Raw genomic sequence first — 12,912 nt, 5'->3', positions numbered from 1 at the left:
TGTAGTTGGTGGTAGTGTAACCAAGGTACTCCGGGCAGAGCAACATGTAGTTGGTGGTAGTGTAACCAAGGTACTCCGGGCTGAGCAACATGTAGTTGGTAGTAGTGTAACCAAGGTACTGCAGGCAGAGCTACATGTAGTTGGTGGTAGTGTAACCAAGGTACTCCAGGCAGAGCTACATGTAGTTGGTAGTAGTGTAACCAAGGTACTGCAGGCAGAGCTACATGTAGTTGGTGGTAGTGTAACCAAGGTACTCCGGGCAGAGCAACATGTAGTTGGTGGTAGTGTAACCAAGGTACACCGGGCAGAGCAACATGTAGTTGGTGGTAGTGTAACCAAGGTACTCCAGGCAGAGCTACATGTAGTTGGTGGTAGTGTAACCAAGGTACACCGGGCAGAGCAACATGTAGTTGGTGGTAGTGTAACCAAGGTACTCCAGGCAGAGCTACATGTAGTTGGTGGTAATGTAACCAAGGTACACCGGGCAGAGCAACATGTAGTTGGTGGTAGTGTAACCAAGGTAATCCAGGCAGAGCTACATGTAGTTGGTGGTAGTGTAACCAAGGTACTCCGGGCAGAGCAACATGTAGTTGGTGGTAGTGTAACCAAGGTACTCCGGGCAGAGCTACATGTAGTTGGTGGTAGTGTAACCAAGGTACTCCAGGCAGAGCAACATGTAGTTGGTGGTAGTGTAACCAAGGTACTCCGGGCAGAGCAACATGTAGTTGGTGGTAGTGTAACCAAGGTACTCCGGGCAGAGCTACATGTAGTTGGTGGTAGTGTAACCAAGGTACTCCAGGCAGAGCAACATGTAGTTGGTGGTAGTGTAACCAAGGTACTCCGGGCAGAGCAACATGTAGTTGGTGGTAGTGTAACCAAGGTACTCCGGGCTGAGCAACATGTAGTTGGTAGTAGTGTAACCAAGGTACTGCAGGCAGAGCTACATGTAGTTGGTGGTAGTGTAACCAAGGTACTCCAGGCAGAGCTACATGTAGTTGGTAGTAGTGTAACCAAGGTACTGCAGGCAGAGCTACATGTAGTTGGTGGTAGTGTAACCAAGGTACTCCGGGCAGAGCAACATGTAGTTGGTGGTAGTGTAACCAAGGTACTCCAGGCAGAGCAACATGTAGTTGGTGGTAGTGTAACCAAGGTACTCCGGGCAGAGCAACATGTAGTTGGTGGTAGTGTAACCAAGGTACTCCGGGCAGAGCTACATGTAGTTGGTGGTAGTGTAACCAAGGTACTCCAGGCAGAGCAACATGTAGTTGGTGGTAGTGTAACCAAGGTACTCCGGGCAGAGCAACATGTAGTTGGTGGTAGTGTAACCAAGGTACTCCGGGCTGAGCAACATGTAGTTGGTAGTAGTGTAACCAAGGTACTGCAGGCAGAGCTACATGTAGTTGGTGGTAGTGTAACCAAGGTACTCCAGGCAGAGCTACATGTAGTTGGTAGTAGTGTAACCAAGGTACTGCAGGCAGAGCTACATGTAGTTGGTGGTAGTGTAACCAAGGTACTCCGGGCAGAGCAACATGTAGTTGGTGGTAGTGTAACCAAGGTACACCGGGCAGAGCAACATGTAGTTGGTGGTAGTGTAACCAAGGTACTCCAGGCAGAGCTACATGTAGTTGGTGGTAATGTAACCAAGGTACACCGGGCAGAGCAACATGTAGTTGGTGGTAGTGTAACCAAGGTAATCCAGGCAGAGCTACATGTAGTTGGTGGTAGTGTAACCAAGGTACTCCGGGCAGAGCAACATGTAGTTGGTGGTAGTGTAACCAAGGTACTCCGGGCAGAGCTACATGTAGTTGGTGGTAGTGTAACCAAGGTACTCCAGGCAGAGCAACATGTAGTTGGTGGTAGTGTAACCAAGGTACTCCGGGCAGAGCAACATGTAGTTGGTGGTAGTGTAACCAAGGTACTCCGGGCAGAGCTACATGTAGTTGGTGGTAGTGTAACCAAGGTACTCCGGGCAGAGCTACATGTAGTTGGTGGTAGTGTAACCAAGGTACTCCAGGCAGAGCAACATGTAGTTGGTGATAGTGTAACCAAGGTACTCCAGGCAGAGCTACATGTAGTTGGTGGTAGTGTAACCAAGGTACTCCAGGCAGAGCAACATGTAGTTGGTGATAGTGTAACCAAGGTACTCCGGGCAGAGCAACATGTAGTTGGTGGTAGTGTAACCAAGGTACTCCGGGCAGAGCTACATGTAGTTGGTGGTAGTGTAACCAAGGTACTCCAGGCAGAGCAACATGTAGTTGGTGGTAGTGTAACCAAGGTACTCCGGGCAGAGCAACATGTAGTTGGTGGTAGTGTAACCAAGGTACTCCGGGCAGAGCAACATGTAGTTGGTGGTAGTGTAACCAAGGTACTCCGGGCAGAGCTACATGTAGTTGGTGGTAGTGTAACCAAGGTACTCCAGGCAGAGCAACATGTAGTTGGTGGTAGTGTAACCAAGGTACTCCGGGCAGAGCAACATGTAGTTGGTGGTAGTGTAACCAAGGTACTCCGGGCAGAGCTACATGTAGTTGGTGGTAGTGTAACCAAGGTACTCCAGGCAGAGCAACATGTAGTTGGTGGTAGTGTAACCAAGGTACTCCGGGCAGAGCAACATGTAGTTGGTGGTAGTGTAACCAAGGTACTCCGGGCAGAGCAACATGTAGTTGGTGGTAGTGTAACCAAGGTACTCCGGGCAGAGCTACATGTAGTTGGTGGTAGTGTAACCAAGGTACTCCAGGCAGAGCAACATGTAGTTGGTGGTAGTGTAACCAAGGTACTCCGGGCAGAGCAACATGTAGTTGGTGGTAGTGTAACCAAGGTACTCCGGGCTGAGCAACATGTAGTTGGTAGTAGTGTAACCAAGGTACTGCAGGCAGAGCTACATGTAGTTGGTGGTAGTGTAACCAAGGTACTCCAGGCAGAGCTACATGTAGTTGGTAGTAGTGTAACCAAGGTACTGCAGGCAGAGCTACATGTAGTTGGTGGTAGTGTAACCAAGGTACTCCGGGCAGAGCAACATGTAGTTGGTGGTAGTGTAACCAAGGTACACCGGGCAGAGCAACATGTAGTTGGTGGTAGTGTAACCAAGGTACTCCAGGCAGAGCTACATGTAGTTGGTGGTAATGTAACCAAGGTACACCGGGCAGAGCAACATGTAGTTGGTGGTAGTGTAACCAAGGTAATCCAGGCAGAGCTACATGTAGTTGGTGGTAGTGTAACCAAGGTACTCCGGGCAGAGCAACATGTAGTTGGTGGTAGTGTAACCAAGGTACTCCGGGCAGAGCTACATGTAGTTGGTGGTAGTGTAACCAAGGTACTCCAGGCAGAGCAACATGTAGTTGGTGGTAGTGTAACCAAGGTACTCCGGGCAGAGCAACATGTAGTTGGTGGTAGTGTAACCAAGGTACTCCGGGCAGAGCTACATGTAGTTGGTGGTAGTGTAACCAAGGTACTCCAGGCAGAGCAACATGTAGTTGGTGGTAGTGTAACCAAGGTACTCCGGGCAGAGCAACATGTAGTTGGTGGTAGTGTAACCAAGGTACTCCGGGCTGAGCAACATGTAGTTGGTAGTAGTGTAACCAAGGTACTGCAGGCAGAGCTACATGTAGTTGGTGGTAGTGTAACCAAGGTACTCCAGGCAGAGCTACATGTAGTTGGTAGTAGTGTAACCAAGGTACTGCAGGCAGAGCTACATGTAGTTGGTGGTAGTGTAACCAAGGTACTCCGGGCAGAGCAACATGTAGTTGGTGGTAGTGTAACCAAGGTACTCCAGGCAGAGCAACATGTAGTTGGTGGTAGTGTAACCAAGGTACTCCGGGCAGAGCAACATGTAGTTGGTGGTAGTGTAACCAAGGTACTCCGGGCAGAGCTACATGTAGTTGGTGGTAGTGTAACCAAGGTACTCCAGGCAGAGCAACATGTAGTTGGTGGTAGTGTAACCAAGGTACTCCGGGCAGAGCAACATGTAGTTGGTGGTAGTGTAACCAAGGTACTCCGGGCTGAGCAACATGTAGTTGGTAGTAGTGTAACCAAGGTACTGCAGGCAGAGCTACATGTAGTTGGTGGTAGTGTAACCAAGGTACTCCAGGCAGAGCTACATGTAGTTGGTAGTAGTGTAACCAAGGTACTGCAGGCAGAGCTACATGTAGTTGGTGGTAGTGTAACCAAGGTACTCCGGGCAGAGCAACATGTAGTTGGTGGTAGTGTAACCAAGGTACACCGGGCAGAGCAACATGTAGTTGGTGGTAGTGTAACCAAGGTACTCCAGGCAGAGCTACATGTAGTTGGTGGTAATGTAACCAAGGTACACCGGGCAGAGCAACATGTAGTTGGTGGTAGTGTAACCAAGGTAATCCAGGCAGAGCTACATGTAGTTGGTGGTAGTGTAACCAAGGTACTCCGGGCAGAGCAACATGTAGTTGGTGGTAGTGTAACCAAGGTACTCCGGGCAGAGCTACATGTAGTTGGTGGTAGTGTAACCAAGGTACTCCAGGCAGAGCAACATGTAGTTGGTGGTAGTGTAACCAAGGTACTCCGGGCAGAGCAACATGTAGTTGGTGGTAGTGTAACCAAGGTACTCCGGGCAGAGCAACATGTAGTTGGTGGTAGTGTAACCAAGGTACTCCGGGCAGAGCAACATGTAGTTGGTGGTAGTGTAACAAAGGTACTCCGGGCAGAGCTACATGTAGTTGGTGGTAGTGTAACCAAGGTACTCCGGGCAGAGCTACATGTAGTTGGTGGTAGTGTAACCAAGGTACTCCAGGCAGAGCAACATGTAGTTGGTGATAGTGTAACCAAGGTACTCCAGGCAGAGCTACATGTAGTTGGTGGTAGTGTAACCAAGGTACTCCAGGCAGAGCAACATGTAGTTGGTGATAGTGTAACCAAGGTACTCCGGGCAGAGCAACATGTAGTTGGTGGTAGTGTAACCAAGGTACACCGGGCAGAGCAACATGTAGTTGGTGGTAGTGTAACCAAGGTACACCGGACAGAGCAACATGTAGTTGGTGATAGTGCAACCAAGGTACTCCAGGCAGAGCTACATGTAGTTGGTGGTAGTGTAACCAAGGTACTCTAGGCAGAGCAACATGTAGTTGGTGGTAGTGTAACCAAGGTACTCCAGGCAGAGCAACATGTAGTTGGTGGTAGTGTAACCAAGGTACTCCAGGCAGAGCTACATGTAGTTGGTGGTAGTGTAACCAAGGTACACCGGGCAGAGCAACATGTAGTTAGTGGTAGTGTAACCAAGGTACTCCAGGCAGAGCAACATGTAGTTGGTGGTAGTGTAACCAAGGTACTCCAGGCAGAGCAACATGTAGTTGGTGGTAGTGTAACCAAGGTACTCCAGGCAGAGCTACATGTAGTTGGTGATAGTGTAACCAAGGTACTCCAGGCAGAGCAACATGTAGTTGGTGGTAGTGTAACCAAGGTACTCCGGGCAGAGCAACATGTAGCTGGTGGTAGTGTAACCAAGGTACACCGGGCAGAGAAACATGTAGGTGGTAGTGTAACCAAGGTACACCGGGCAGAGCAACATGTAGTTAGTGGTAGTGTAACCAAGGTACACCGGGCAGAGCAACATGTAGTTGGTGATAGTGTAACCAAGGTACACCGGGCAGAGCAACATGTAGTTGGTGGTAGTGTAACCAAGGTACTCCGGGCAGAGCAACATGTAGTTGGTGATAGTGTAACCAAGGTACACCGGGCAGAGCAACATGTAGTTGGTGATAGTGTAACCAAGGTACTCCAGGCAGAGCAACATGTAGTTGGTGGTAGTGTAACCAAGGTACTCCGGGCAGAGCAACATGTAGTTGGTGGTAGTGTAACCAAGGTACTCCAGGCAGAGCAACATGTAGTTGGTGGTAGTGTAACCAAGGTACACCGGGCAGATCAACATGTAGTTGGTGGTAGTGTAACCAAGGTACTCCAGGCAGAGCAACATGTAGTTGGTGGTAGTGTAACCAAGGTACACCGGGCAGAGCAACATGTAGTTGGTGGTAGTGTAACCAAGGTACTCCAGGCAGAGCAACATGTAGTTGGTGGTAGTGTAACCAAGGTACTTCAGGCAGAGCAACATGTAGTTGGTGGTAGTGTAACCAAGGTACTCCAGGCAGAGCTACATGTAGTTGGTGATAGTGTAACCAAGGTACTCCAGGCAGAGCTACATGTAGTTGGTGGTCATGTAACCAAGGTACTCCAGGCAGAGCTACATGTAGTTGGTGGTAGTGTAACCAAGGTACTCCAGGCAGAGCTACATGTAGTTGGTGATAGTGTAACCAAGGTACTCCAAGCAGAGCAACATGTAGTTGGTGATAGTGTAACCAAGGTACTCCAGGCAGAGCAACATGTAGTTGGTGGTAGTGTAACCAAGGTACACCGGGCAGAGCAACATGTAGTTGGTGGTAGTGTAACCAAGGTACTCCAAGCAGAGCAACATGTAGTTGGTGATAGTGTAACCAAGGTACTCCGGGCAGAGCAACATGTAGTTGGTGGTAGTGTAACCAAGGTACACCGGGCAGAGCAACATTAGTTGGTGGTAGTGTAACCAAGGTACTCCAAGCAGAGCAACATGTAGTTGGTGGTAGTGTAACCAAGGTACTCCAAGCAGAGCAACATGTAGTTGGTGATAGTGTAACCAAGGTACTCCGGGCAGAGCAACATGTAGTTGGTGGTAGTGTAACCAAGGTACACCGGGCAGAGCAACATGTAGTTAGTGGTAGTGTAACCAAGGTACACCGGACAGAGCAACATGTAGTTGGTGATAGTGCAACCAAGGTACTCCAGGCAGAGCTACATGTAGTTGGTGGTAGTGTAACCAAGGGACTCCAGGCAGAGCTACATGTAGTTGGTAGTGTAACCAAGGTACACCGGGCAGAGCAACATGTAGTTAGTGGTAGTGTAACCAAGGTACTCCAGGCAGAGCAACATGTAGTTGGTGGTAGTGTAACCAAGGTACTCCAGGCAGAGCAACATGTAGTTGGTGGTAGTGTAACCAAGGTACTCCAGGCAGAGCTACATGTAGTTGGTAGTGTAACCAAGGTACTCCAGGCAGAGCTACATGTAGTTGGTAGTGTAACCAAGGTACTCCAGGCAGAGCAACATGTAGTTGGTAGTGTAACCAAGGTACTCCAGGCAGAGCAACATGTAGTTGGTGGTAGTGTAACCAAGGTACTCCAGGCAGAGCTACATGTAGTTGGTGGTAATGTAACCAAGGTACTCCAGGCAGAGCTACATGTAGTTGGTGGTAGTGTAACCAAGGTACTCCAGGCAGAGCAACATGTAGTTGGTGGTAGTGTAACCAAGGTACTCCAGGCAGAGCTACATGTAGTTGGTGATAGTGTAACCAAGGTACTCCAGGCAGAGCAACATGTAGTTGGTGGTAGTGTAACCAAGGTACTCCAGGCAGAGCTACATGTAGTTGGTGGTAGTGTAACCAAGGTACTCCAGGCAGAGCAACATGTAGTTGGTGGTAGTGTAACCAAGGTACTCCAGGCAGAGCTACATGTAGTTGGTGATAGTGTAACCAAGGTACTCCAGGCAGAGCAACATGTAGTTGGTGGTAGTGTAACCAAGGTACTCCAGGCAGAGCAACATGTAGTTGGTGGTAGTGTAACCAAGGTACTCCAGGCAGAGCAACATGTAGTTGGTAGTGTAACCAAGGTACACCAGGCAGAGCAACATGTAGTTAGTGGTAGTGTAACCAAGGTACTCCAGGCAGAGCAACATGTAGTTGGTGGTAGTGTAACCAAGGGACTCCAGGCAGAGCAACATGTAGTTGGTGGTAGTGTAACCAAGGTACTCCAGGCAGAGCAACATGTAGTTGGTAGTGTAACCAAGGTACACCGGGCAGAGCAACATGTAGTTAGTGGTAGTGTAACCAAGGTACTCCAGGCAGAGCAACATGTAGTTGGTGGTAGTGTAACCAAGGTACTCCAGGCAGAGCAACATGTAGTTGGTGGTAGTGTAACCAAGGTACTCCAGGCAGAGCTACATGTAGTTGGTGATAGTGTAACCAAGGTACTCCAGGCAGAGCAACATGTAGTTGGTGGTAGTGTAACCAAGGTACTCCAGGCAGAGCAACATGTAGTTGGTGGTAGTGTAACCAAGGTACTCCAGGCAGAGCTACATGTAGTTGGTGGTAATGTAACCAAGGTACTCCAGGCAGAGCTACATGTAGTTGGTGGTAGTGTAACCAAGGTACTCCAGGCAGAGCTACATGTAGTTGGTGATAGTGTAACCAAGGTACTCCAGGCAGAGCTACATGTAGTTGGTAGTAGTGTAACCAAGGTACTCCAGGCAGAGCAACATGTAGTTGGTGGTAGTGTAACCAAGGTACTCCAGGCAGAGCAACATGTAGTTGGTAGTGTAACCAAGGTACACCGGGCAGAGCAACATGTAGTTAGTGGTAGTGTAACCAAGGTACACCGGGCAGAGCAACATGTAGTTGGTGGTAACGTAACCAAGGTACTCCAGGCAGAGCAACATGTAGTTGGTGGTAGTGTAACCAAGGTACTCCGGGCAGAGCAACATGTAGCTGGTGGTAGTGTAACCAAGTTACACCGGGCAGAGAAACATGTAGTTGGTAGTGTAACCAAGGTACACCGGGCAGAGCAACATGTAGTTAGTGGTAGTGTAACCAAGGTACACCGGGCAGAGCAACATGTAGTTGGTGATAGTGTAACCAAGGTACACCGGGCAGAGCAACATGTAGTTGGTGGTAGTGTAACCAAGGTACTCCAGGCAGAGCAACATGTAGTTGGTAGTGTAACCAAGGTACTCCAGGCAGAGCAACATGTAGTTGGTAGTGTAACCAAGGTACTCCAGGCAGAGCAACATGTAGTTGGTGGTAGTGTAACCAAGGTACTCCAGGCAGAGCAACATGTAGTTGGTGGTAGTGTAACCAAGGTACTCCGGGCAGAGCAACATGTAGCTGGTGGTAGTGTAACCAAGTTACACCGGGCAGAGAAACATGTAGTTGGTAGTGTAACCAAGGTACACCGGGCAGAGCAACATGTAGTTAGTGGTAGTGTAACCAAGGTACACCGGGCAGAGCAACATGTAGTTGGTGATAGTGTAACCAAGGTACACCGGGCAGAGCAACATGTAGTTGGTGGTAGTGTAACCAAGGTACTCCAGGCAGAGCAACATGTAGTTGGTAGTGTAACCAAGGTACTCCAGGCAGAGCAACATGTAGTTGGTGGTGTAACCAAGGTACTCCAGGCAGAGCAACATGTAGTTGGTGGTAGTGTAACCAAGGTACTCCAGGCAGAGCTACATGTAGTTGGTGGTAATGTAACCAAGGTACTCCAGGCAGAGCTACATGTAGTTGGTGGTAGTGTAACCAAGGTACTCCAGGCAGAGCAACATGTAGTTGGTGGTAGTGTAACCAAGGTACTCCAGGCAGAGCTACATGTAGTTGGTGATAGTGTAACCAAGGTACTCCAGGCAGAGCAACATGTAGTTGGTGGTAGTGTAACCAAGGTACTCCAGGCAGAGCTACATGTAGTTGGTGGTAGTGTAACCAAGGTACTCCAGGCAGAGCAACATGTAGTTGGTGATAGTGTAACCAAGGTACTCCAGGCAGAGCAACATGTAGTTGGTGGTAGTGTAACCAAGGTACTCCAGGCAGAGCAACATGTAGTTGGTGGTAGTGTAACCAAGGTACTCCAGGCAGAGCAACATGTAGTTGGTAGTGTAACCAAGGTACACCAGGCAGAGCAACATGTAGTTAGTGGTAGTGTAACCAAGGTACTCCAGGCAGAGCAACATGTAGTTGGTGGTAGTGTAACCAAGGGACTCCAGGCAGAGCAACATGTAGTTGGTGGTAGTGTAACCAAGGTACTCCAGGCAGAGCAACATGTAGTTGGTAGTGTAACCAAGGTACACCAGGCAGAGCAACATGTAGTTAGTGGTAGTGTAACCAAGGTACTCCAGGCAGAGCAACATGTAGTTGGTGGTAGTGTAACCAAGGGACTCCAGGCAGAGCAACATGTAGTTGGTGGTAGTGTAACCAAGGTACTCCAGGCAGAGCAACATGTAGTTGGTAGTGTAACCAAGGTACACCGGGCAGAGCAACATGTAGTTAGTGGTAGTGTAACCAAGGTACTCCAGGCAGAGCAACATGTAGTTGGTGGTAGTGTAACCAAGGTACTCCAGGCAGAGCTACATGTAGTTGGTGATAGTGTAACCAAGGTACTCCAGGCAGAGCAACATGTAGTTGGTGGTAGTGTAACCAAGGTACTCCAGGCAGAGCAACATGTAGTTGGTGGTAGTGTAACCAAGGTACTCCAGGCAGAGCTACATGTAGTTGGTGGTAATGTAACCAAGGTACTCCAGGCAGAGCTACATGTAGTTGGTGGTAGTGTAACCAAGGTACTCCAGGCAGAGCTACATGTAGTTGGTGATAGTGTAACCAAGGTACTCCAGGCAGAGCTACATGTAGTTGGTAGTAGTGTAACCAAGGTACTCCAGGCAGAGCAACATGTAGTTGGTGGTAGTGTAACCAAGGTACTCCAGGCAGAGCAACATGTAGTTGGTAGTGTAACCAAGGTACACCGGGCAGAGCAACATGTAGTTAGTGGTAGTGTAACCAAGGTACACCGGGCAGAGCAACATGTAGTTGGTGATAGTGTAACCAAGGTACACCGGGCAGAGCAACATGTAGTTGGTGGTAGTGTAACCAAGGTACTCCAGGCAGAGCAACATGTAGTTGGTAGTGTAACCAAGGTACTCCAGGCAGAGCAACATGTAGTTGGTAGTGTAACCAAGGTACTCCAGGCAGAGCAACATGTAGTTGGTGGTAGTGTAACCAAGGTACTCCAGGCAGAGCAACATGTAGTTGGTGGTAGTGTAACCAAGGTACTCCGGGCAGAGCAACATGTAGTTGGTAGTGTAACCAAGGTACACCGGGCAGAGCAACATGTAGTTGGTAGTGTAACCAAGGTACACCGGGCAGAGCAACATGTAGTTAGTGGTAGTGTAACCAAGGTACACCGGGCAGAGCAACATGTAGTTGGTAGTGTAACCAAGGTACACCGGGCAGAGCAACATGTAGTTGGTAGTGTAACCAAGGTACACCGGGCAGAGCAACATGTAGTTAGTGGTAGTGTAACCAAGGTACACCGGGCAGAGCAACATGTAGTTGGTGGTAGTGTAACCAAGGTACTCCAGGCAGAGCAACATGTAGTTGGTGGTAGTGTAACCAAGGTACTCCAGGCAGAGCTACATGTAGTTGGTGATAGTGTAACCAAGGTACTCCAGGCAGAGCAACATGTAGTTGGTGGTAGTGTAACCAAGGTACACCGGGCAGATCAACATGTAGTTGGTGGTAGTGTAACCAAGGTACTCCAGGCAGAGCAACATGTAGTTGGTGGTAGTGTAACCAAGGTACACCGGGCAGAGCAACATGTAGTTGGTGGTAGTGTAACCAAGGTACTCCAGGCAGAGCAACATGTAGTTGGTAGTGTAACCAAGGTACTCCAGGCAGAGCAACATGTAGTTGGTAGTGTAACCAAGGTACTCCAGGCAGAGCAACATGTAGTTGGTGGTAGTGTAACCAAGGTACTCCAGGCAGAGCAACATGTAGTTGGTGGTAGTGTAACCAAGGTACTCCGGGCAGAGCAACATGTAGCTGGTGGTAGTGTAACCAAGTTACACCGGGCAGAGAAACATGTAGTTGGTAGTGTAACCAAGGTACACCGGGCAGAGCAACATGTAGTTAGTGGTAGTGTAACCAAGGTACACCGGGCAGAGCAACATGTAGTTGGTGATAGTGTAACCAAGGTACACCGGGCAGAGCAACATGTAGTTGGTGGTAGTGTAACCAAGGTACTCCAGGCAGAGCAACATGTAGTTGGTAGTGTAACCAAGGTACTCCAGGCAGAGCAACATGTAGTTGGTGGTGTAACCAAGGTACTCCAGGCAGAGCAACATGTAGTTGGTGGTAGTGTAACCAAGGTACTCCAGGCAGAGCTACATGTAGTTGGTGGTAATGTAACCAAGGTACTCCAGGCAGAGCTACATGTAGTTGGTGGTAGTGTAACCAAGGTACTCCAGGCAGAGCAACATGTAGTTGGTGGTAGTGTAACCAAGGTACTCCAGGCAGAGCTACATGTAGTTGGTGATAGTGTAACCAAGGTACTCCAGGCAGAGCAACATGTAGTTGGTGGTAGTGTAACCAAGGTACTCCAGGCAGAGCTACATGTAGTTGGTGGTAGTGTAACCAAGGTACTCCAGGCAGAGCAACATGTAGTTGGTGGTAGTGTAACCAAGGTACTCCAGGCAGAGCTACATGTAGTTGGTGATAGTGTAACCAAGGTACTCCAGGCAGAGCAACATGTAGTTGGTGGTAGTGTAACCAAGGTACTCCAGGCAGAGCAACATGTAGTTGGTGGTAGTGTAACCAAGGTACTCCAGGCAGAGCAACATGTAGTTGGTAGTGTAACCAAGGTACACCAGGCAGAGCAACATGTAGTTAGTGGTAGTGTAACCAAGGTACTCCAGGCAGAGCAACATGTAGTTGGTGGTAGTGTAACCAAGGGACTCCAGGCAGAGCAACATGTAGTTGGTGGTAGTGTAACCAAGGTACTCCAGGCAGAGCAACATGTAGTTGGTAGTGTAACCAAGGTACACCGGGCAGAGCAACATGTAGTTAGTGGTAGTGTAACCAAGGTACTCCAGGCAGAGCAACATGTAGTTGGTGGTAGTGTAACCAAGGTACTCCAGGCAGAGCAACATGTAGTTGGTGGTAGTGTAACCAAGGTACTCCAGGCAGAGCTACATGTAGTTGGTGATAGTGTAACCAAGGTACTCCAGGCAGAGCAACATGTAGTTGGTGGTAGTGTAACCAAGGTACTCCAGGCAGAGCAACATGTAGTTGGTGGTAGTGTAACCAAGGTACTCCAGGCAGAGCTACAT

Source organism: Salvelinus alpinus, chromosome 4 (assembly GCF_045679555.1).
Source record: "Salvelinus alpinus chromosome 4, SLU_Salpinus.1, whole genome shotgun sequence".
In the NCBI taxonomy this organism is placed as follows: domain Eukaryota; kingdom Metazoa; phylum Chordata; class Actinopteri; order Salmoniformes; family Salmonidae; genus Salvelinus; species Salvelinus alpinus.
This window is presented reverse-complemented; position numbering follows the sequence as displayed.